We start from the raw sequence: 23106 nt of genomic DNA, 5'->3' as shown, positions 1-23106 counted from the left end.
AGTACTGGAAATCATAGATAACCAGAAAAGAATCAACATTGCCTGACCCTGGACACATGGAAGCCAATAGCCACAGTTAGGACTAGAATAATGTTCCCAAACATGTACTGATCTCTACCTTTCCTCTCCATCTGGAGGAACTACCAAATGGCCCAGGATTGAATCTCAGGATCCTTCCTCTGACACACAGCTAGAAGGCAATTTTCTGCTGCCATCAAAGACCTGTGCACATCTAATACAGACCTCAAAGGAGTCATTTACAGACCATGCATGTAAGCAGTTCAAAACTCACACGATTGCCTTGACCTTCCAAAATCGTTAGGTACCTAAAGTTTCAAGGAGCAGACTAGCAGCAAACTCTGAGCCTCACCTTCCAAATTAGGATGAGGGAGAGAGCAATCAAAGACAGGTAGAAAGAAACAACTGACTGTGGTTTTCTGTTTGGGGAGGGGGCAGTCACAGTGTTGTAAAGACTTATACTCATAAACTGAACCTGTACCTATACCACAGCCAGTTGCATTGAATGATATTTCGAATAAGGTCTCATAATTTTCCCTACACCATCTGACACTTCAAGTTTACCAACAGGAGCTCCTCAAGACCAAGAGGCTTTGTGTGTCTGGGCTGGTCCTGGGGCTTGGATTCAGGGATATGTCCACCCTGGCTTAGATTCTTGCTTTTGGGGGTCATTGTATTCCTTGAGCCATGCGACCAGTATGCACAGACAATTGTGGGGATAGACTGGAGCCACGACAACATTTTACCTGAGCACAGGTAAAAGTAAGATTCACCCACACTGGCCTTTTCTCCAAAATTAGCTATGATAGAAGGATTGGGCTCAAAGTCATGAGAAATACCACATGAACAACACAGGCCCTACTGAATGAAAAGGCCACCTGACCACCACATACTCAAGATGCAGTAGAGACTTTTGTTTCCCTTTGGTATATTCAGTCCACTGCAGGAAACAGGCTCCTCTCAAGTGCATAAGGTGAGGTCAAGTTGCATCCACTGGCCTGGGAAACACTTTCCTCCTCAACTGGCTGGATTCTACATTCTAGAACTGCATGGAACCCTAACTGTGCCATGCAGGAGAGACTGGGGTATTCTGATCAGCCACTGGCATCTCTGACACCTAGAGAGAAACACAGAAGACCTGATATCAGCAACCCACAGCAGAAGCAGGTATCCACAGCTGGCACATTAATCTTGCCCCCAAACACCAATTGTCATCCTACTCATCTCCATCTGGTGGCCTCATCATGAGAAAAACTGAGGAGCAGACTTGTGGACCAGGTAACAGGACAAAATACTAGGAGGAAATTCCAACTGCCACAGTAGTGCCAGAAGAGAGCTCTTGTGTATTTTGGACTTATAGCACCCCCAGCAGGCATCAGCAGACACTGTAGGTGAAAGATCACATCTCACCCAGCCTTGCCCTGCCAATATGGAGCCCAGTCCTTTAGTAGCCCAGATTTTCTCACAGTTACAAGCAGAGACGCTTGGCCCTCACCTTCCCTGTTAGACTAAAGAGCATTCAGAGACAGTAGAATAGGAAGAAATATAGTATTTTATATTGTGTGGGAAAGGAAATTGTTCTGATTGTATTCCTAAGCCAGCATTGTACCACTGGAGCTACATACCATTCATTATGCTTGAGTTTTATTTTGAATAAAGTCTCCAAATATTCCCTAAATCAATTGTTTCTTTAAATCAAGCAAAACATACACCACCACTGTGACATACATTGTGTTTGGGTGTTCATCTGGAAGTGTGCATGGGTCTGTGTTTGTTTGTCCATGTGTAAGTGTACAGATTATGAGGCTTTGATTCAGGGATACCTCTCATTTTACTTTGCCTTCTTGCTTTTCGGGGCCAATGGCTCATCTGACCCATGCCTTCCAGTTTGATCTCCTGCTTTATTGTTGAGGTTGAGAACAAGTCAACTCTCTTCTTGGGCTATCTACACATAATGAATCCCTGCTTTTGTTCCCTGAGTAGGTGTGCTAATGAGAGGGAGCCCCATACCTAGCAGACCACATTCTTACAACACAGGCCCTACAGAAGAATACTGGCACCATGATTTGACATAATAAATAGAGCATGGAGTTTTTTGGCACCTACTGGGGCTGCAGCCAGCAGGTGAGCCTTAGGGTTGCTGGAACTCACCTCTTCTGTTAGCAAGCAGTAGCTGCAATTGGGTGATGGATTCCATTTATACAAAGCAACCTGAAAAATAATTCCACATAGAAGTTAAAGACAGTTGTTTTGATTAAGTAATCACACAAAATTCCTTAACATTTGAAAGATCTGTTTCTGAATACCGTGGAAATATAGCCTGGAAACATATATTCTTTTCTGATCAATGAACCAACTCCAGAGAGTTTTAATTATATTTGATGCAAAAATGAAACTCCAAAATTCCACACATATTCCACTCAAAACCAATACATAAAAATAAAAGGTAGTAATTGTTTCACAGAATTAATGCAAAAGACAACACTCAGAGTGTCTGTCAATATATATTGTTATGAATATATATAACTGAATGGAAACAATTATCACAATCCATCTTCCAGGCCAATAATGTCTCCATATTGTTCAATAATGTTACTATAACATCTCACAATTATCCCTCAGCCACCTTCTGCTTCTGTTTGAGTGAGAGTCACAGCACCAAGCCAAGCTATTCTGTGTGTGCTGCCCTGGTCTGGGGACTCAGATGCAGAGATTTGCTGCTTCAGCATTGCTGTCTTCCCATGAGAGTCTGTGGTTGAAACTTGGCCCACGCAACCTTTACCCACAAGCACATTTGTGAAAAGACTGAATCCAGACCATATATATTTGCCTGACATGGCTTCAAACATGTGTGGGCACACAAATGCGCACACACACACACACACACACACACACACACACACACACACAAACACACCTATTGCCCAGAATTAATTGGCATAAAAGGAGTGGGAATCACAATCACCAGAACCACTACTTCAACAGCACAGGCCATAGTAAAATACAATGCCACTCTGTCACCATAAATTAATTCAGGCTACAGCCTTCTGTCCCCATTTAATGGCTGCTGTCAGGTGGAGGAGCTGTGATCTTCTTCTCAGGCTGCCTTTGCTGAAATTTAGTGGAGAGGCCCCCTACAACAAACAGCCTGGGCTCATACTTTCCTCCTGCACTGGGTAATGACATCATCCCAAGGGGAGTGGGAGCCCAAAAAACACCAAGCAAGAAGGGGATATATACTACGTACCACCTCCGCACCCTTAGATAAGCAGAGAAGAATCCAGACTGCCTGACCCTGAACCACACAGCAGAAGGCTATAGACACAGTTGAGACTTGAATCCTGTACCCAATCATGCACTTCTCATGCCCTCCGTCTCCACCTGATGGCACCAGCAAGGACGTGGCCTCTGTCAACCAGGTAGGAGGCCATTTTCTCTCCTGTCTTGTTGCCAATTCAAAGTGCATGTGCAGTTATAACCTCCAACTCTCAAAGCAGGCATTTGCAGACCATGCAGGTGGTGTTTGACATCCCAAACCAGCAGTTCCTGTGCAGTTAGAGCGCACTTCGTCATGTATCTAGTTTTATTTTGAATAAGGTCTCAAAATGTTTCCTAGACCAAATTTTGCTTCTAATTGAGTACAAGGTGCACCTCCACAGTGGCACCCTTTTTGTATGAGAGTTGTGTGTGTATTCACTTGTTTGTGAATATAAATGTGAGGGCGGGATTATTAGATTTGGATTCAGGGATTCACTCACGTTTGCTTCCATTTCTTTTGTTGTTTTTGTTTTAATTTTTGTTGTGTGTGTGAGAGCGAGCACCTGTGTGTTTTAGAGTGAGGGTCTGATCTACCCCTTGGCCAAACCTGCACATCAGACACCTGCATTTTTGTTGGAATTGAGGCCAGGCCAAATCTTTCCTGGGCTTTTCTCAAGTCATGAATCCCTGACTTTGTTTAGTGAGTAGTTAGGCGAATGAAAATGACTCACCAACCCACTAGAAACCATATTTGATGCCACAGGCCCTAAAGAATAATAGCAGCATTTCATCATACGTGGGGCATCTAGAATTCAGGCACCGTTTCTAGATGCACACAGCAAGACAATGGTGGTTGGGAACATCCCTTCTCTCCTTAACAATCACTACCCGAGACTGCTTGGTGGCATCATCCAAGAGGGAGACTGAACCAGAGTACAAAGATGTACCTACCAACTACTCTCATCAGTGCATAGACCGAGTCGACCATATTCTGCCTCATCTCCACCCCACTGCAAAATCATATACTGATTTAGCACTTGAAACCTGCTCCCAAACAAGTACTTGCCATGTCCTACATCCAAAACTCACAATCTACCGAACAAAAACTGGGCCAAATAAGGATGATACTTCTGAACAGTGTCCTGAGGCCCTTGTCTAGGAGTCAATGTTCTCTTCCAGGGAAGTGTCAGCAGAAACTCTTGCTTGGTTAGGACCTACATTTTCCTCAGATGGTGCAGGCAGATGTCATAATCCCCTTTCTCCATGTTGCCCTGCTCAGGAAGAGGGCTTGGAAGGCGCAACTTTGACAGAGTTGGCCAGTAGCATCCCATGCCCCTCAACCTCCAAGTGAGAGTGAGGGAACATTCACAGTCTGGTAAGCAGAGGGAAATCTGCGAGTGTGTCTTTCTTGGGGATGGTCACGGAAGCATAAAGTAGGTTGAACTCATATGGTGGCACAATATCAGGGGAACTATATCCCCCTACCCTTTGGTTTGTGTCTATTTTGGTTTGAATAAAGGCTCTCAATATTTCCTAGAAAGCCGTATTCTACTTGTGGAGCAAGAGGTAAAGCAACATGCTAGGTGTTTGAGTGTGTGTGCATGAATGCTTGCAAGTACATGTGTGTGTGATACTGAGTGTGCATGGGTCATCAGAGTTGGATTCAGGCATTTCCCCATACTCTTTTGGCGTTTCTGGCTTTCAGGAGGTTTTCAAACACGTTCACCATACCTTCACTTGGAAGAGGTGCTGTTTCTGTGTTGTTGAGACTGTGGGTAGGAAATTTTCTGTGTGGGGTAGGCTCAAGCCTAGATCCACCCACACGCAACTTTGCTCCCCCATTCACTAGAACAGGAATGGACTATCACAGCCTTTAGAAATACCATTATCATCACACACGCCCTAGTGCCACCTTGGTCACCACAAATTTCCTACAGACTTTGTGTCTTTTTGGTGCAGAACCAGCTAAAGAGACCTTGTTCCTCCCCTCAGGCAGCAGTCAATGTGCTTCAGTTGGGAGGCCCAGGGTTACCTAGCAGCACCAAGCAATTTTCCTCTTCTCTTTTCGGGAATCAAAACACAAGAGCAGGCTGGAGCCTGTACTGCACCAGGCACTCAGGAAAGGTGTCTTCTGCCCATCTGGCATCAGTGCATGCCTGGAGTGACCCCAGTTCCTCTGATCACATGACTTCACGGGAGCAGCACCAGGTACACAGTTGGCACTTTAACCTTTCTCCCAATCAGTGCACACACGTAAGCCTAGTTAGCAATTTTCAAACCCACTTACTACTGCTACCTTCACCATACCAAGGAGGAATCAAATCCCACACCTGAGTCTCTAGGCAAACAGCTAAGGAGCAACTTCCTCCTCCAAAATTTTGTGAGCAATTTCTTCCTGGGTGTGGAGATTCTTCATGTTCTTGCAGAAGAGAAACCTGTAGGGGATGCATACAGACCACATGCTGCTTCTGCCTATCACTGTTTCTATGCAGGGACTCACAGGACAAACCAGGACTTCCATGCAGTCTACCAGGGGCTACTTGTGCCCTTCCTCCTCCTTCCAAGAAGAGTGAAAGAATGGTAGCAGAGCAGAGCATGGGGAAAGATATTCTTTAATTATTTTTCTGTGAGTGTCAGTCTTGGGACTTGACGTCAAAGCCTGTTCACTGTACCAGAGCTTTTCTGATCAAGGTAGATTTCTATCACTTGAGCAACAGCTATCCTTCTGGCTCCTTTTTTGAATAGTTAATTGGAGGTAAATGTCTTAGGGATTTTCTAATTCAATCCTCTGTTCTCAGCTTCCTGAGTGGCTAGAATGACAGGAATAAGCCAATGCACTTGGCTCACTAAGTTTTTTTGGCTTACTAATTTATTTGTATTGACACCGTTCACCATTATTAAAAATTACATAACCACTATACATTGAGATTACAATGTCATGATTTCTCAAGTTGCCTGGCTCATTTCAGAAAAATTTTCTAATAACCTATTGCATTTACAATTTTATGGCTGAGGCAGGAGCACCTAAGGTTTGAGGCCAGCATCATGTCAGCATGAGCTGCCCAGGGCCCCAGTCTCAGAAACAAAATAGGGGTCAGCATTGTAACTTAGTGATAGGTCATTTGGCTGAAAATGGTGTGGTGTTCAGTAACTCCAAGTAAACAAAATCTCCAAAAAAAGGTGAATGTGTACACACACACACACACACACACACACACACACACACACACAAAACAAACAAATAACAATTGGGATGGATTTTTAAAAAGCAGTTAAAGACAGTTCTTTTGATTGAGTAATGAAAAAGTTGAATAACATTTGAATACCTGACCTTGAATACTGAGGAAATGTAGCCTGTAAGCAACTATTGTATTCTGATGGGTTAAGCAACTCCAGAAATCCTTTATTATATTTCATGGAAAGCAATATCCAGAGTGCCACAAATGTTATTTCAAAACTATCATAGGAAAGTTACTTCATTAGAATGTCATTATTGTTTCATAACAGTAATGCAAAACACAACACTAAGATTATATATACACATATTTTTAATGAATGCATATATAACTGAATTTAAATTTCAATGCATTTCATCTTTCAGGTCAAGGCAGTTTTGCTTCATAAAAAGCAATTACAACTTCAGGGCATTGAACATTAACCTCTTTTGTCAGAATCCATTCAGGTTGGTCACAATTTTTCCACTTCTTGAGGAGCATCAATAATCCCATATGCTTTCTGGCACCAAGTATTTGTTGAGGTTCAAGCCCCCTAGTGAACCCTCGAGGGTAGTCACCAGCACCTCTTTCATACCCTGATGTGCTATCATAGGATTCATCGTTACATAAAATATCATTTTGAGAATTTAGAAAATCCTCCATGCCTCCACTCTGGGCAATTTAAATGCTCTTCTGATTCCCAGGTATTATCAGCATCTGGATAGCCCTTCGATTTCAGGAGATATGGTACCTGCCCATCTAATACACGCTGGTCTACTATTTTCTCCACCTCAAATTCCTCAAGTTAAGATTCTTCAGAATTTTCATTTTTTGTAATTCTTTTTGGTAGTATTATTTCCTTGGAGGCCACTTTTAAACTGCAGGTGCGAAGAGCCAGTCATGACCCTGCAGCAACTGTGGCTGTCAAGCCTCAAGCTCCAGTCACCTATGGGGGATTTTTGTTAAATTTCTACAGTACGTCCTAGGAAAAGAAAAAAAAACACCAATACCTATATCAATAATGACAGAATAAAAGAAATTCTCCTTACCAGAAACTGGAAAGAAAGATTAGAAAGAAACCCAGGAAATGCATAAAACTCAGGGTGAATATAATAGAGACACCTAAGCTTGTGTAACTTTAAAACTTGTTGAATTGTTGAAGGAAAAGTTGTAAGGCCATCTGAAGTTGGGTTCCCTCTATATAAAAGAAATAGCTGAGAAATGTATACTTCAAGAGCTGGACATGTGCATGAGAAGGTAGAACAACTGTTCACCAAACACCAGGCTCTGAGTTCAAATCACAGTACCACCAAAACCAAACTAATTCCCTGAGTAGGAGGATTTAAGGAAAACCCTAAACATAGTAACTTCTACTTCAGTAGAAGTCAAATGTAATAACAGTAGACTAAGATTAGTTATATACATATATCTTTATAACTAGAATGACTACGAAGAAAAGTATACAAACTCTACTGCAAATACTAAATAGGGCCAAATATTCTACTCCCTGCAATAGAACCAGAAAAAGAAAACAGGAGTGAGAAACAGAGAAACTGACAGGTCACAAAAAGTAATAAAAATATTAGACTTGCCTGATGCCAGTAGCTCATGTCTATAAACTTATCTCCTCATGAGGCTGAGATCTGGCTGCTCTCATTTTGAGGCAAGCCCAGGAAGAAAAGTGCTGTAGATGTCATTCCCAAACTAGCTAGCCAAAAGTAAGTTGGTAGACTGACTCAAGTGCTAAAGCACCAGCCAAGTAAGCATGAAAGTTTGGATTCAACTGTCATCACCGTAAAAAATTAAGAATCATAAAGCTTTGCATAAGCCCAAAAATTCTGTTCAGATTAAATGCTCAAAATAAATGCATGAAAAAATATTCACAAAATATTTTTAAGCATTTTTAGGGCAGATGCTCGTCCATGTGAGCAGTGCTCTCAGTCCAGGAAATAAAGTCTTTTAAACAGTAGTATTTCCCCAGGTGCCAGTGGCTTACCCCTATAATTCTAGATACTCAGGAGGCTGAGATCTGCAGATCATGCCTCAAAGCCAGCTAAGCAGGGAAGTCCAGGGGACTCTTATCTCCAATTAGCAAACAGAAAACCGGAAGTGGCACTGTGGCTCAAGTGGTAGAGTGCTAACCTTGAGCTGAAGAGCTCAGTGACAGCAACCAAGCCGAGTTAAAGCCCAACGACCTACAATACAAAAAAAAAAAAAAAGAAATGAAGTATGTCCTCCCTATAACAAACTATTTTGAGGAATAATAGCACAGAGACTTAAAGTATTGAAAGGCAGAGAACAGTATAATATAGAAATCTGCATTTTCAAAAGCAGGAATAACTAAATATTAATATCAGATCTCCACGATGCCCCCCTAAGTAGAGTCACTTAGCATGTGTAATTCCTAAAGCAACAAGTCCTAACAACATGAGTGAAATGTTATCATCAGAGAAGCTTGCTGGAAATTCAATTCCTGAGACATTATTGGGGATTGGTCATGTGGACACCCCTGCCAAGCACTTTACAAATTGTCAGACTCCTAATAGCAAACCACAGCATAGACACACTGTATACATGGCTTGAGAACCACTTAACAGTCCTTAATTCCTACTCAGATTTGGTGCTAACGTTCTCCAAATCTAAGTTCCATACCCATCCAGAGATTTGTGTTGCTATGGGGCTTTTCAAAGTAGAGCTGGCAGGCCTGCTCTGTCAACCCGTCTGTGCACAGTCTGGAAATCATGAGACTTCTTATCTCAGGATGCACTACATATGTGCAAACAAATTATGCCGAGTGAGCACCTCTGACCAGTTCTGCAAATGGGTAGCCTCTCTGAAAATTCAAGTTCCTAAATGCTCACAGAGGCTTTGATATCCTACTCTTAGTTTACATAACTTCCCATACAATTTTATGACTGCAGGAATATCCTAACAGCAACGTGAGACAAAGATAAATATCAGCTTTTTATCTTCCATCAACATTTTTTTGCCAGTCTTCTGGCTTGAAATTAGTTCCTGGGCACCATCCCTGAGGTTCTCTTGCTCAAGGCTAGAGTTTGACCACTTAAGCCAGAGTGCCACATCTGACTTTTTCTATTTATGTGGTACTGAGGAATCCAACCCACAGCTTCATTGGTGCTAAGCAAGCACACTGCCACCAAGCCACATTCCCAACCCAGCTTCCATCAACTCTCACATAAAAGTTTGCAGTATAGAATCTTTCAAGGCCTAAAAATCATTTTGACCATTGGCACACAGATTGTATTCTATCTATGCAAATCCCCCACACACACACATACACAGCTATGGCACAGGATTCGCTAGCATAAGAAGAGTGGCCACCACAGTCACCAGAATCACCACTTTAACAACAGAGGCTTTATTAAAATTCAATGCCACTGTGGTACCACAAATTAATGCTGGGCTACAACCTTCTGTTCTGGTCTGATGACTACAGTTAGATATAAAAACTGTGTTCTTCCTCTCTGTGCATGTTAGAAATGTTATTGCTTTGAGATTTCTGCTTATACAGAGTCTAACTCTACGTTGTGACCACTCAGAATATTGGTCAGAACAGGTCTCATAGCCCTATAATAAAATGACTTCTTATTGGATAATTCTTGATGCCTACATTTTGTTTATCCTCACAAGGAATATTTTAATGGTTCTTATATAGAAGTAAGATTGACACATGCAAAAGGATGTTTTGTATGTTCATTTATGCTAGTAATGAAGCAACTATTTTGCTCAAGGCTAGTGCTCTACCACTTGATCCACACACAGCTCCACTTGTGGCTTTGCTGCCTGGAATAGCTTTGAATCAGAATACTAAGGTGTCAGACTCCAGAGCAGCTAGAATGTGGGGGAAAATTCACTTGCACCTGGCTATCACACTAAAGTTTGGTAAGCTCATCCTATATCTCTTTGTTTTTAGGATCCAGAACCAAGCCCATTCTAGAAAACACTTGTTCACTCAAACTAGCAGAGTAAAATAGAAAAAGAAAGAAAAAAATTAAAGTTCGTGCAAATTAGAGCGTTGTCCTACAGTTTGGATCTGGGATGATTTGCAAAGGCCCATTTGTGAAAAATATGGTCACCAGACAGTGGACTGTTGAAAGTGGAAAACCTCCATTTCTGTACACTGGGAGGAGGTTAGCTCATTGACAATGTGTCCCTATTGTCTGAATATACTTCTGAACCACCATGAGGTAATAATCTTGGCTCCACTTCACAATATCTCAGCCTGGGCACAAAAGTCCATGAGCTTCAAAACTCCAACTAACCAAGAGAAATCTCACGTCCCAACAGCAAAGCAGGGGGTGATCATGTGTGCACTAAGACCTCAGGAACAAAAGTTCCAAAGAAACCTTTCTTTTTTCTTTTTTGGTTAAACTCTTTTTTCCCCCTTATTGCCAAAGTGAATTACAGAGGGGTTACAATTTCATATGTAAGGCAGTGGGTATATTTCTTGTTCAACTTGCTACCTCCTCCTCATTTTCCCCCACATCCACCCCTCTTCCCTATTCCCCACCCCCACCCCCTGGAGTTGTAGAGTTGGTTTACACCCAGTGGTTTTGTAAGTATTGCTTTTGGAATCGTTTGTATTTTTATCTTTTGTCTCTTGGTTTTGGTGTTCCCTTTCCCTTCCGTAGATCTAATACATGTATATACATATCCAAGGTACTAAGATGAGATACAGTGATAGCACAGGTAAAAGCACAGGAAGGGAATAAGAGAGAAAAAAAGGGTATGGTTTCACATGGCATGTTGAAAATAATTACAATGATGATATAACACTTGTTTCTATAACATGGAGTTCATTTCACTTAGCATCACCTATGAATTCATAAGGGCATAGATATTGGGCTATTCCAAAGAAGCCTTTCTTTCAAATATTTAGCTAGGGAGACAACCCCAGATACTGGTTGCTGTCCCTTCTCTAGGTCACTCAAGACTATAGTTCTACCTCTTGAGCCATAGTTACTATCATATGCTATGTATATCTAATCAGTGATAATATTCTCACAGGTTTTCCTGCCCACCCTGGCTTGAAATCATCATGCTAATATCTCAGCCACCTGAGAAGGTAGGATTACAGTCATGAGCCACGGATTCCCATTCCTGTGCATTGGGTTGTTTTGTTGAGAGTTCCATCTTCTATTGTAAGTCTCAAAGCTCCAGAACCAGGATTCAGAAATATGCAGTGTCCCAGAGCTTTTCTGATCAAGGTAGATCTCTATCACTTGAGCCACAGCGATCCTTCTGACTCCTTTCTGAGTAGTTAATTGGAGGTAAATGTCTGAGGGATTTCCTAATTCAATCCTCTGTTCTCAGCTTCCAGAGTGGCTAGAATGACAGGAATAAGCCAATGCACGTGGCTCACTAAGTTTTTTTTGGCTTACTAATTTATTTAAATAATAAAAAAGGCCTTATTGGCCACCGTTCACCATTATTAAAAATTACATAACCAGTATACACTGAGATTACAATGTGGTAATTACTCAAGTTGTCTGGCTCATTTCAGAAAAATTTTCTAATAACCTATTGCATTTACAATTTTATGGCTGAGTCAGGAGCACTTAAGGTTTGAGGCCAGCATTATGTCAGCATGAGCTGCCCAGGCACACAGTCTCAGAAACAAAACTAGGGTTAGGGATATAACTTAGTGATGGGTCATTTGGCTGAATACGGTGTGGTATCCAGTACCTCCAAATAAACAAAATCTCCAAATAAAAAGGTGAACATGTGTTATGTATACACACATTCAATAAGCAAAAAACAATTGGAATGGACTTGAAAATAGCAGTTAAAGACAGTTCTTCTGATTGAGTAATGAAAAAAATTGAATAACATTTGAATAACTGATCTTGAATACTGAGGAAATGTAGCCTGTAAGCAAATATTGTATTCTGATGGATTAAGCAACTCCAGAAATCCTTTATTATATTTCATGAAAAACAATCTCCAGAGCACCACAAATGGTATTTCAAAACTATCATAAGAAACTTACTTCATTAGAATGTAGTTATTGTTTCATAACAGTAATGCAAAACACAACACTCAGATTGTATATATACAGATATTTTTAATGAATGTATAAATATCAATGCACTTCATCTTTCAGGTCAAGGCAGTTTTGCTTCATAAAAAGCAATTACAACTTCAGGGCATTGAACATTAGCCTCTTTTGCCAGAACCCACTCAGGTTGGTCAAAATATTTCCACTTCATGAGGAGCATCAATAATCCCATATGTTTTATGGCACCAAGTATTTCTTCAGGCTCAAGCCCCCTAGCGAACCCTCGAGGGTAGTCACCAGCCTCTCTTTCATACCCTGATGTGCTACCATAGGATTCACTGCTAAATAAAATATAATTTTAAGAACTTAGAAAATCCTCCATTAACTCTGGGCAATTTAAATGCTCTTCTGGTCCCCAGGTATTATCAGCATCTGGATAGCCCTTCCATTTCAGGAGATATTGTACCTGCCCATCTAATACACACTGGTCTACTATTTTCTCCACCTCAAATTCCTCAAGTCCTGCTTCCTCAGAATTTTCATTCCTCTTCATAATTCTTTTTGGTAATACGGTTTCGTTGGAGGCCATTTTTCAATTGCAGGTGTGAAGAGCTGTTATTAATACCTCAGATGCTCCCAGTCACAACCCTGCAGCAACTGCGGCTGTCAAGCCTCAAGCTCCAGTCACCTCTGGGGTATTTTTGTTAAATTTCTACAGTAAGTCCTAGGAAAAGAAAAAAAATACCAATACCTATATCAATAATGACGGTCTGAAAGAAACTCTCCTTACCAGAAACTGGCCAGAAACTTTAGAAAGAATCCCAGGAAATGTGTAAAACTCAGGGTGAATATAATAGACATACCTATGCTTGTGAATTTTAAATCTTGTTGAATTGTTGAAGGAAAAGTTGTAATACCATCTTATGTTGGGTTCCCTCTATATAAGAGAAATAGTTGCGAAATTTATACCTCAAGAGCTGGACATGTGCATAAAAGGGTAGAACAACTGTTCACCAAACACCAAGCTCTGAGTTCAAATCTCAGTACTACCAAAACCAAATATGTTCCCCGAGTAGGAGGATTTAAGGACAACCCTAAATACAGTAACTTCTACTTTAGTGGAAGTCAAAAATAGTAACAGTAGACTAAGATTAATTACATACACATATTTTCATAACTAGAATGACTATGAAGGAAAGTATACAAACTGCACTGCAAACACTAAATAAGTCCAAATATTCTAATCCCTGCAATACAACAAGAAAAGGAAAACAGGAGTGAGAAGCCGAGAAACTGACAGGACAGAAAAAACAATAAAGATATTAGACTTGCCTGATGCCAGGAGCTCATGTCTGTAAACTTATCTCCTCATGAGGCTGAGATCTGGCTGCTCTCATTATGAAGCAAGCCCAGGAAGAGAAGTGCTGTAGACGCCATTCCCAAACTAACTGGCCAAAAGTAAGGCTGGTAGACTGACTCAAGTGCTAAAAAACACCAACCAAGTAAGCATGAAAGTCTGGGTTCAGCTGTGAGCACCGTCAAAAATTAAGAACCATAAAGTTTTGCATAAGCCCAAAAATTCTGTTCAGATTAAATGCTCAAAATAAATGCATGAGAAGATATTCACAAAATATTTTTAAGCATCTATAGGGCAGATGCTCTTCCACGTGAGCTGTGCTCTCAGCCCAGAAAATAAAGTCTTTTACTAAGTAGTATTTCCCCAGGTACGAGTGGCTTACACCTATAATTCTAGATACTCAGGAGGCTGAGATCTGGAGATAATGCCTCAAAGCCAGCTAAGCAGGGAGGTCGAGGGGACTCTTATCTCCAGTTATCAAACAGAAAATCAGAAGTGGCACTGTGGCTCAAGTGATAGAGTGCTAACCTTGAGCTGAAGAGCTCAGTAACAGTAGCCAAGCCAGAGTTAAAGCCCAACGACCAAAAAGAAAAAAGAAAGAAAAAAACGAAGAATGTCCTTTCTATAACTGTTGGGCTCTGGCTATACCTTTAAGGGGCAGTCCTGAGAGGCCTGCCTCTTCTCCCGCCCTGGGACTGTATGGCTGTTATCCACTCCTACCCCCTTCTGAGTCCAGAACCTGAAGAGGTAGCAAACCAGCCCCGCCTTCTGCCTGGGCCGTGTGAGTGTGTGTGTGTGTGTGTGTGTGTGTCAAAATGGCACCGGGCCAGGCCCAAGGGGCGGTCCTATGGGACGTAATGACCGCCCATAGAGGAAGTTCTGTGACATCACTATGATGGGCAGCTTATCGCCTTATCTCTAGTATGCAGCTAGTCCCTCCCCTTCCTGCCGCCATTACTGTTATATAAACCCCTCCCCTGAGTAAAACCGGTGGAAGTTCCAGAAGCTTACCACGAAACGCCTGCGTGACTCCTGTGTCGTTCTTTAAGTGTGCGAGGGGAGGAGGGGTGTCTCGAGACTACACACTGCCAAGGTTTGCACATTGGGCCGCACTCTAGCTTTCCACCCGGCGGGACAGGGCGGAATACTCACGAGGGTGAAAGGGGTCCTGACAGAATGGTGCCTAAACGTGGGGCACAAAGCCCATGGGAAACGTAGATTGAACCGCAAGCCCTTAGGTCATGAATGGTATTTTCCGGGTGTGTGTAGTTCCCCCCATCAGTGGATTGGTGGGGCAGAGCCAAAGTAGATTCATGCTCCAGAAATACTGGATTGGACTTGTAGGACACTCGGGCTGAGGACCGAGGGATTTCAGAACATGCTGCTGGCCTTTTTAAATGGGCTGCTAGGGAGAGGAACAGATTTTCCACTGCCTGGGGCGGATGGGCTCACGTGCGGGTCCCGAGGCGGCTTCACAGCTAGAGGGGCAGGAGATCTAGGTCCCGCAGCCAGTGCGGCAGAGAGGCACTGGGGGTGGTGGTGGTTGTGGTGCTGGCGGCAGCTGCGGCCCCAGCAGTGCCCGGGGCTGGCGCGGTGCACAGGGCCAGGTCAGCCCAAAGGTGCCCTAGCCTTGGAGCCAAGCGCAGGGCAGCAGCGGAGGCGGGGAGGCCGGCGACGTGCAGAACAGGTGCTGCCATATGAACCAGGACCCCCCCCCCCCCCCGCGTTCCAGGTACAGGACGCGTGGGACGAACGGCGGCAGCAGCGTGTAGAGAGCATCTCTCCCAGGCCGCTGGCACGGAGCAGGTGTTGCCGGATCCTCGCGCTGTTTTTGGCCCAGCGGTGGCTGAGGAAAAAGGGAGCCACCCCCCCCCCCCCACTGGCGGCAGCGGCCCCAGAGAGCGGAGGTGGCAGCGTGTGCATTTGGCCTGGCTGCCTTTACTCGCCCTTCCCCTCCCTTACCGCTTCTGGGGCCTGCTAGACAAAAAAGGCCTTAGATTTTTATTGTTAATGTTTGATAGGCTCTGGGGTGGCCTCCTCCCACCCTCACCCCAGGTGATGGGCATGCCAAATCCCCGAATGCTAGGCAGGGGCTTAAAGATGTTTTGCTGTGTTAAGCCTGCCACGTGTCTATTCTGTTCATGTCCTGTCTACAAACTGGTTTCTTAAAATGTAGCTTCTCAGATAATCCGTGAAAATTTTGGTTTGCTGGAAAGATTTTTTATTTTGCTACTAAAATATGGGCAAAATAATATCATTTTGCCACTGGAATTCCAGAAAACTTACATGGCCAATCAAAAAAGCAATTTTAAGAGCGCTCAAAGCTGGTGTACAACTGCGTCTGTATATGTTTGTCTGTCTGTTTGTCTGTGGATAAAAGCATATAAGATCTAGCATCATGGTTTAAAAATTACTGCCTTCTAAATACTGCGTTAACTCGCTTGAAACTCTTTTAAGATTGAGGGATCAGAATCTTTTTATACAAATGTGACTATTAACCTAAATTTTCCTGACCCAAAAATTAACATTTTGCTTCACAGAATACAGGTTAAAAATGTGTGCTAGCCGTGTGGATTTTGTGACTAGGAAAATCCTTTTTCCCTGCTTGAACCAGAAGGGTATCAGCCTCCAAAAGCCAGATAATACTCAGAGCAACCAACCAGGAAAAACTGGGGGATTTCAAATGTCTTTCAACAGTCTGTGTAGAATCTTGCAGTAGGTGTGACAGCCTGTCCAGAGGACTCTCTGAGATCCTACTAGAGCCTTACCCAGATAAAACCCATCTCTCCTGCTGGCCTGCTAATTTGGGATGGAAGACACAGCCACTTCAGATTCACTGAAGTTGAGACTTTTACATTGTCCTGACCTTTTGCCCTCCTAATTATTATTCATTTGTGCTCTCTTCCGCCTGCCAGTAAGATCAAATGGTATGATTTAAATTAATAGCACATAGATCTCGTTCAGTCTGCTATTCTCTAAGTGTTATGACAGAACTCTGACAAGGAGTTGTTGGTCATTTCTCCACAAGTTACAGGTGGGGCTCTGTTCCTATTGTTCTCCTTGTTGCTTTAATTGGATATAAAAAGGGCTTTTATGGCTAGAACACCTCGGATTGCAGTTCAAAGCCAGCCCGGGCAGAAAATCTCTCTAAAACTCCAACTCCCAATTAACCAGCAAAGAGCCAGACTGGAAGCTTGGCTCAAGAGAACCAGAGAAATGCTGAAAGCAGCACCATGGCTCAAGTGGTAGAGCACTAGCCTCGAGCAAAAGTACTCAGGGACAGTGCTCAGGCCCTGAGTTCAAATTCTGTGAATGCCGATGAGAACATGCCATCCCAGCAACAAGCGCCTGAACTCCTGGGACTCAGCCGGTCCAGGAAACAGGGATATGGAGAGGAGTAAGAGGAGAATTATGTCAAATCCTAAACGGAATCGCCTTGTCTCGCCCTTTCAAAACTAATCAGAGCCGGGAGATCAGGAGGAATAGTTGTACCTACCCAATGCCCATACCTGTCCATTTTCCTTTTTCTGCCAGTTGTATATATGCATATATATATATATATATATATATATATTTTTTTTTTTTTTTACCCTCTGACTGGCTACTCCAAACCGGACCAGCCTTTTGCCTGACCTTTTCAAAAGTCTCTTTTAACAGAATAACATCCCTCACTGAGGTCACCACCTGGGAACTTGCAGTTCAAGGCCATCATCCTTCTACACTGCTGTGCCCAACGCAGATCTCGACCCTGGAGGCCCCAGCCCTAGGGACTTCCTGATATGCCCAAGCTACAGGAGCTGGCCAGAGGAGACCATGACACCCTCTGGCCCTAATAACCATTCTCGTAGTAATGATGAGGACTTTTACCAACCACACTGGACAGTACCAGGCAAATCAGGGGCCCCTGACTACTTCGCCCCCTTTCAGCAGGAAGTAGTTCCAGAAGAAATGACCTTCGCCCATACTCCCAGCCTGGTGCCCTCCTGTGTCATTAATAGAAAAAAAAGGGGGGCAACAGCCCTCATGACCAGTTAAGGACAACTATGCTTACATTAAATATCTTAAATTTGCACACAAATTTTTTTTAAATATTCCCAAATTAGTGCAGGAAGGAGTCTTGTTTGTGCCTTTCCCGATTGGGAAACCAAGCCCAGAGCACTCGCTCTGGAGAAATGTCTTCTTGTTCTCTCTAGGAGAACAAGGACCATGCTGGATTTCTTCTGCTCTTCCATGGGAATATGGGAAGCCTGCCTGCATGCATCAGCAGTAGATGACACTGGAGGCAGCCAGCTTCCCTTCCCTGTTTGCTTCCTGGACTCTGCTTGACGTCTTTTCTGGCATAATGTTTTGCTGTGGCAATATTGCCTACAGTCTTAAAAAAATTGGAATGGAGTATTATTAACGTGTTATTTCCCTTTTGTCTTTCCCCTGCTTCTAAATGTAGGGGTTCTAGTTGGAGGGAAATAGGAGTTGAGGTTTTTGACACTTTGCCTCAATGCTTATGATAAAATGTTTTACTAGCCACATGTTAAGTTACTAGCGCCTTGGCTGCTATGGACAACCAGAGTAGCTAAAGCTTGAACCTGCTTCTGCCTCACCGCCAGAAGAGGGGAATGTTGTCTGCATTATCTTGAGTGGCGCAGAAACGGGCTAAGGACTCCAATTTCTCAAGACTGAGCCAAATGGGTGGCCCCTTCACTTACCCCCCTTTTTGTGGAAGAGGCCCCACATATATCTTATGTCAACATTTGTCTCATGTCTATATGAGCCTTATGTTTACAGTGCTCCCTGCTATTTTAAAAAACAAAAGGGGGAGATGTTGAGCTCTGGCTATACCTTTAAGGGGCAGTACCAAGAGGCCTGCCTCTGCTCCTGGCCTAGGGCTGCATGGCTGTTAGCCACTCTTACACCCTTCCGGATCCAAAACCGGAAGAGGTAGCAAACCAGCCCTGCCTTCTGCCTTGGCCACACGTGTGTGTGTGTGTGTGTGTGTGTGTGTGTGTGTGTGTGTCAAAATGGCACTGGGCCAGGCCCAAAGGGCAGTCCTATGGGATGTGATGACTGCCCATAGAGGAAGTTCTGTGACATCACTATGATGGGCAGCTTATCGCCTTATCTCTAGTATGCAGCTAGTCCCTCCCCTTCCAGTACCAGGACTGGCAAAAAATTAATTCACAAAGGAGTGAGGTAAAATTTATTTTATCTTGTTATAAAAATGTCAAGATGAATCTTACTGAAATCTGTCTAAAGGAGAGAAGAAAAGAGGGTTAAGAAAAAATAATATCAGTGAGATCTAAGACAGATAGTTTTAGAAGAGAAACACAAAACCTCAATGCTCTGTGCCTCTGATCATATAAAATGATCTTTATCAAAATGAACTCCAAGAAATGGAAACATGGGGATTTTTGTTAGTTCCTTTTTTCCATCTCTGTTGAAGGTGAGAGGGACACAGAAATGGAGAGAAAAAGGGTGAACAAATGAAGCAGTGGTACTCAGTATTCACTATGTTGATAATGAGCTATACAACTTGAGGGTGGGAGGGAGAGAAAAACTGGAATAAGGCAATGGAAGGGGTGACACTGTCCCAAAAGAAATGCACTCATTGCTTGACTTGTGAAACAATAACTACTCTGCACATCACCTTTATAATAACAATGAACAATAATTTCAAGAAGAAAGAATAATATAAGCCAGGTGTTCATGGTTCATACCTATAATCTTTGTTGCTCAGGAAGGACAAATCTGGAAAAATGCAGCCTCCAACAATGCCTGGGCAGGAAACTACTATACTCCATCTCTTTAACAAAAATCCCTCAGAAAGCAAGTCTGGAAATTTTGGTCAAGAAGCACAGTTCCAGCCTAGTGAATGTGATGCCCTTCACTTGATATCTGTACTACCAAAAATAAATATATACATAAATAAATGGAAACCAAAGGAAATGGAATTTGAGCAGAGTAAAATGCATTACGTGCATGTATGTCAATGGTATGATTGTGCAATTCATTTAAGCTAATAAAATTTTTAAAAATTAAAAATTTATTTTATTATAAAAGCCAAAGTGAGTTATAAAACTATAAATTAAAACATTATAATTTATTAAAGTAAAAACCGTCAATATTTCTAGAAGAAAGCAGTAGACAAAATCTTCAGTACCTAGGACTAATTAAATGTAGATCTGTAGATAAGTCACGAAAACACAACATAACAACCTAAAACTAGAACAATGAGGTGTCTGAAAAATGAACATTTCTGTTCTGAAAAACATCTTTGGTAAGTAAATAGATAGACCAAATACAGAATAAGAAAATAGTTTCACATCTCACAGACAACTTGCAAAGATGTTTAACATCACTGGACATAATCGAAAAGCCATTTTAAGGTCACCACACATCTATCAGTATGACTCCATGAGGAGAATATCAAACACCGAGAGAGATGTGATGAAGCTGATCTCGCATTCATTGCTAGTGGGAATACAAAAGGGAACTGTCTGAAAGGTTTGTCAGTTTTTCTTATTCTTTTTTTCTAGTTTTTTCTTTGTTTTCTTGTGTTTGGTTTTGGTTTTGGTTTTGGTTATGAACCTGGAGCTTCAAGTCCAGGCCTGGGCCTCTCTCTGAGTCTTTTTTCCCCAAGGCTGGTGCTCTACCCCTTGAGCCACAGCTCCACTTCCAGAGCTTTAGATGTCAGTTGGAAACAAGAGGAAACCCAAAATGGGATCGTCAGATCTCTGTCTCCTGGGTATTTAGCATTAGAGGTGTGAGCCACTGGTGCAAAAGATCTCAGTCTCCTGGGTATTTAGTATTACAGGTGTGAGCCAATGGCGCCTGGATTTGCTATTTGCTTTTGTTTTGTTTTCATTTTGTTTTGTTTGTTAATAGATAAGAATCTTGATTCCTGTCCAGGGGTGCACTTGTGTTGTACTGTGTCTATTTTAGGCTCCCCTTCACATTTAGGATAACAGTATTTGGCCACCAGGTGGCAGCTTTCACTTGAATTCTCTAAAAAATTTTCTAAACCAACTGGCCTTGAAGCATAATTCCTCATCTCAGCTTTCCAAGTAGCTAGGATTATACATATGAGCCACTGGCACCTAGATTGCCATTTATTTTTGCTTGTTTATTTCTCTGTGTGTGGGGAGTGTGTGTGTGTGTGTGTGTGTGTGTGTGTGTGTGTGTGTGTGTGTGTGCAGGGCTTTAAGTGCTCACTCAGCTCTTTTGTTAATGGAACCACACCTCTAGTCTGGTTTGGGGGGTGGAACAGTGAATTAGCGATGGGATTCATGCTGAGTTTTCTTCCCCAGTTAGCTTCCAATCTCCATCCTCTATGTCTCAGCCTCCTGAATAGTTAAAATTACAGGCGTGAGTCACCAGTGCCTAGCTCATTTTATTTGTAGGAGATTAAAATGAGAAGTATATTTGAGAGGTAGTGGCTCCCACTTGCAATCCTAGCTAGCTACACAGCAGGCCAAAATCTGAGACTCCCATTTTGGTCGCAGCCCAGACTTGGGAACCGAAACTGCCGACCACATGTGCAGGGTCGCAGCCCAGATTCGGAAGCCAGAACTGCCTGAACATGTGCAGCCCAGACTCGGGAGCGGCCACGTGTGGCCTTCCAGCCTGGTTATAAGGCAAACATCACAGTCAAACTTGCCACATGCAGGTGGCCAATGAGGACACAGCACTTACAGAGCATGCTAGGCCACACGCAGGTGGGCAATAGAGTTATAGTCTGTCTCATGGTATCTGTTTGGACCAACCTATCATTCTAGTTAGAATTGGCGCATGGATTTGACGTCAGGTGGATATGCCCACTCATGGGAGGGGACATGGATTTGACATCAGATGGATATGCCTACTCATGGGAGGGCACAGGTTCCCTTGATACTCCCAGGCCTCAGGTGGTCAATTTACATATCTTATCATAATAAAGGGGAGCTTCCCTGGATAGGGTGGGGAAGATCTTAGTGAAGATGGAGTTGGCTTCTGCTCTAATCTCAGCTAGAGTCAATCTGACACCCCTCCACAGTCAATGATGGCGCTGGCCAGATCTGACCTTCCTATTACCTATAAGATATGCCCTATGGGGAAAACTAGGTGAAGTCTATGTGGTGTGTGTGTGTCATAAACTTTTTTTTACAACTCCTTCTGAAATTAATTGAATATAAAGAAGTAAGTCTAAAATATTACCAATATTTTAGCATGCACCAAGCAGCATATTTTGAAATAGAACTATTATCTTTAATATGGAAAATAGGCAAAAGACAAAAGGGCATCCATTCATTTTAAGGAAATTGAGTATTTGTGAATTCATCCTAATTTCCTAAGCTACAGTTACAAATATCTCTCTCTCTCTCTATCTATCTCTCTATCTATCTATCTCATCATCTTTCTCCTTCCCTCTCCCTTAGGTTTGAATGAAAGCTTTTCCAAGTGATTCTGCCAGTTTCAGTAATTAGATGATCCAACCTAATCTCTCCTCTTTTAATCAACCGATTAGGATTTTGTTTTCTAATATCAACAACATATCCACATAGCAACATCTGCATCAGTGACTCACTGGGAGAAGACTGACAAACTGAAAAAGAAAATCATTTGCATGGTCAAGCAGTTTGCTTGCAATGGGACAATTGGGTTGCTAATTGTCCCTTGGCTTTATTATAGGATCTCCAAGCCTAAAGGGCCTCAGTCAAGAGTGCGCTTCGAGATTTTATACACCCACCAGCCTTCTCCCTACCTTTCAAGTCGGCCAGGAGAGGGTGGAGCAAGGTTGGAATTCCACACTGGGAGGAATCTCCACCTCATGGAGTCCCATGCCTGTCGCAGCTGGCGGCTTCTCAGGGAAGTCGCCCACCCCGGCCCCCCAGGAGGAGTGGAAGAAGTCACCAGAAGCAAAGTGAGCAGCTGTGGGCTTGACGAAGTGGGCGGAGCCTGGAAGTTGGAGGCACTGGGGACCCAACTCAACCTTCCAGGTGAGCTGGAAGCTTGCAGTGCTGATGACGGCCGGCAGGCGGCGTGCGAGTACATTGTAAGCAGCGGGCTGGCATATGGGCGGCATGCAGGTGGCAGGTGTGCAGTGGGCAGTAGGTAGGTGTGCAAACCAGGGCCCGTGGCGAGCAGACCTGTGGTAGGAGGGAGGATGTGGGGGGGTGCAGCCAGTCAGCAGTGGGCAGGGTCAGCAGCAGAGCTATGTGACTGTGATGGGGGTGGGGGATGTGAGTGGGGAAGCCAAGGGAGGAGAT

General features: G+C 43.0%; 1 long non-coding RNA gene across 1 annotated transcript in view; it reads right to left on the bottom strand.

Moving 5' to 3' along the window:
- Positions 1 to 22720, bottom strand: part of LOC125343680 — a 56901-nt gene extending 34181 nt beyond the window's left edge. Inside the window, exon 1 of the long non-coding RNA XR_007209365.1 lies at positions 22602 to 22720. This is a non-coding gene — a long non-coding RNA (uncharacterized LOC125343680). The remainder of the gene's footprint in view (positions 1 to 22601) is intronic.
- Between the last annotated feature and the right edge of the window lie 386 nt (positions 22721 to 23106).

Source organism: Perognathus longimembris, chromosome 28 (assembly GCF_023159225.1).
Source record: "Perognathus longimembris pacificus isolate PPM17 chromosome 28, ASM2315922v1, whole genome shotgun sequence".
In the NCBI taxonomy this organism is placed as follows: domain Eukaryota; kingdom Metazoa; phylum Chordata; class Mammalia; order Rodentia; family Heteromyidae; genus Perognathus; species Perognathus longimembris.
Note: the sequence above shows the minus strand (reverse complement) of the source record. Positions and strands in the feature narration are given on the sequence as shown.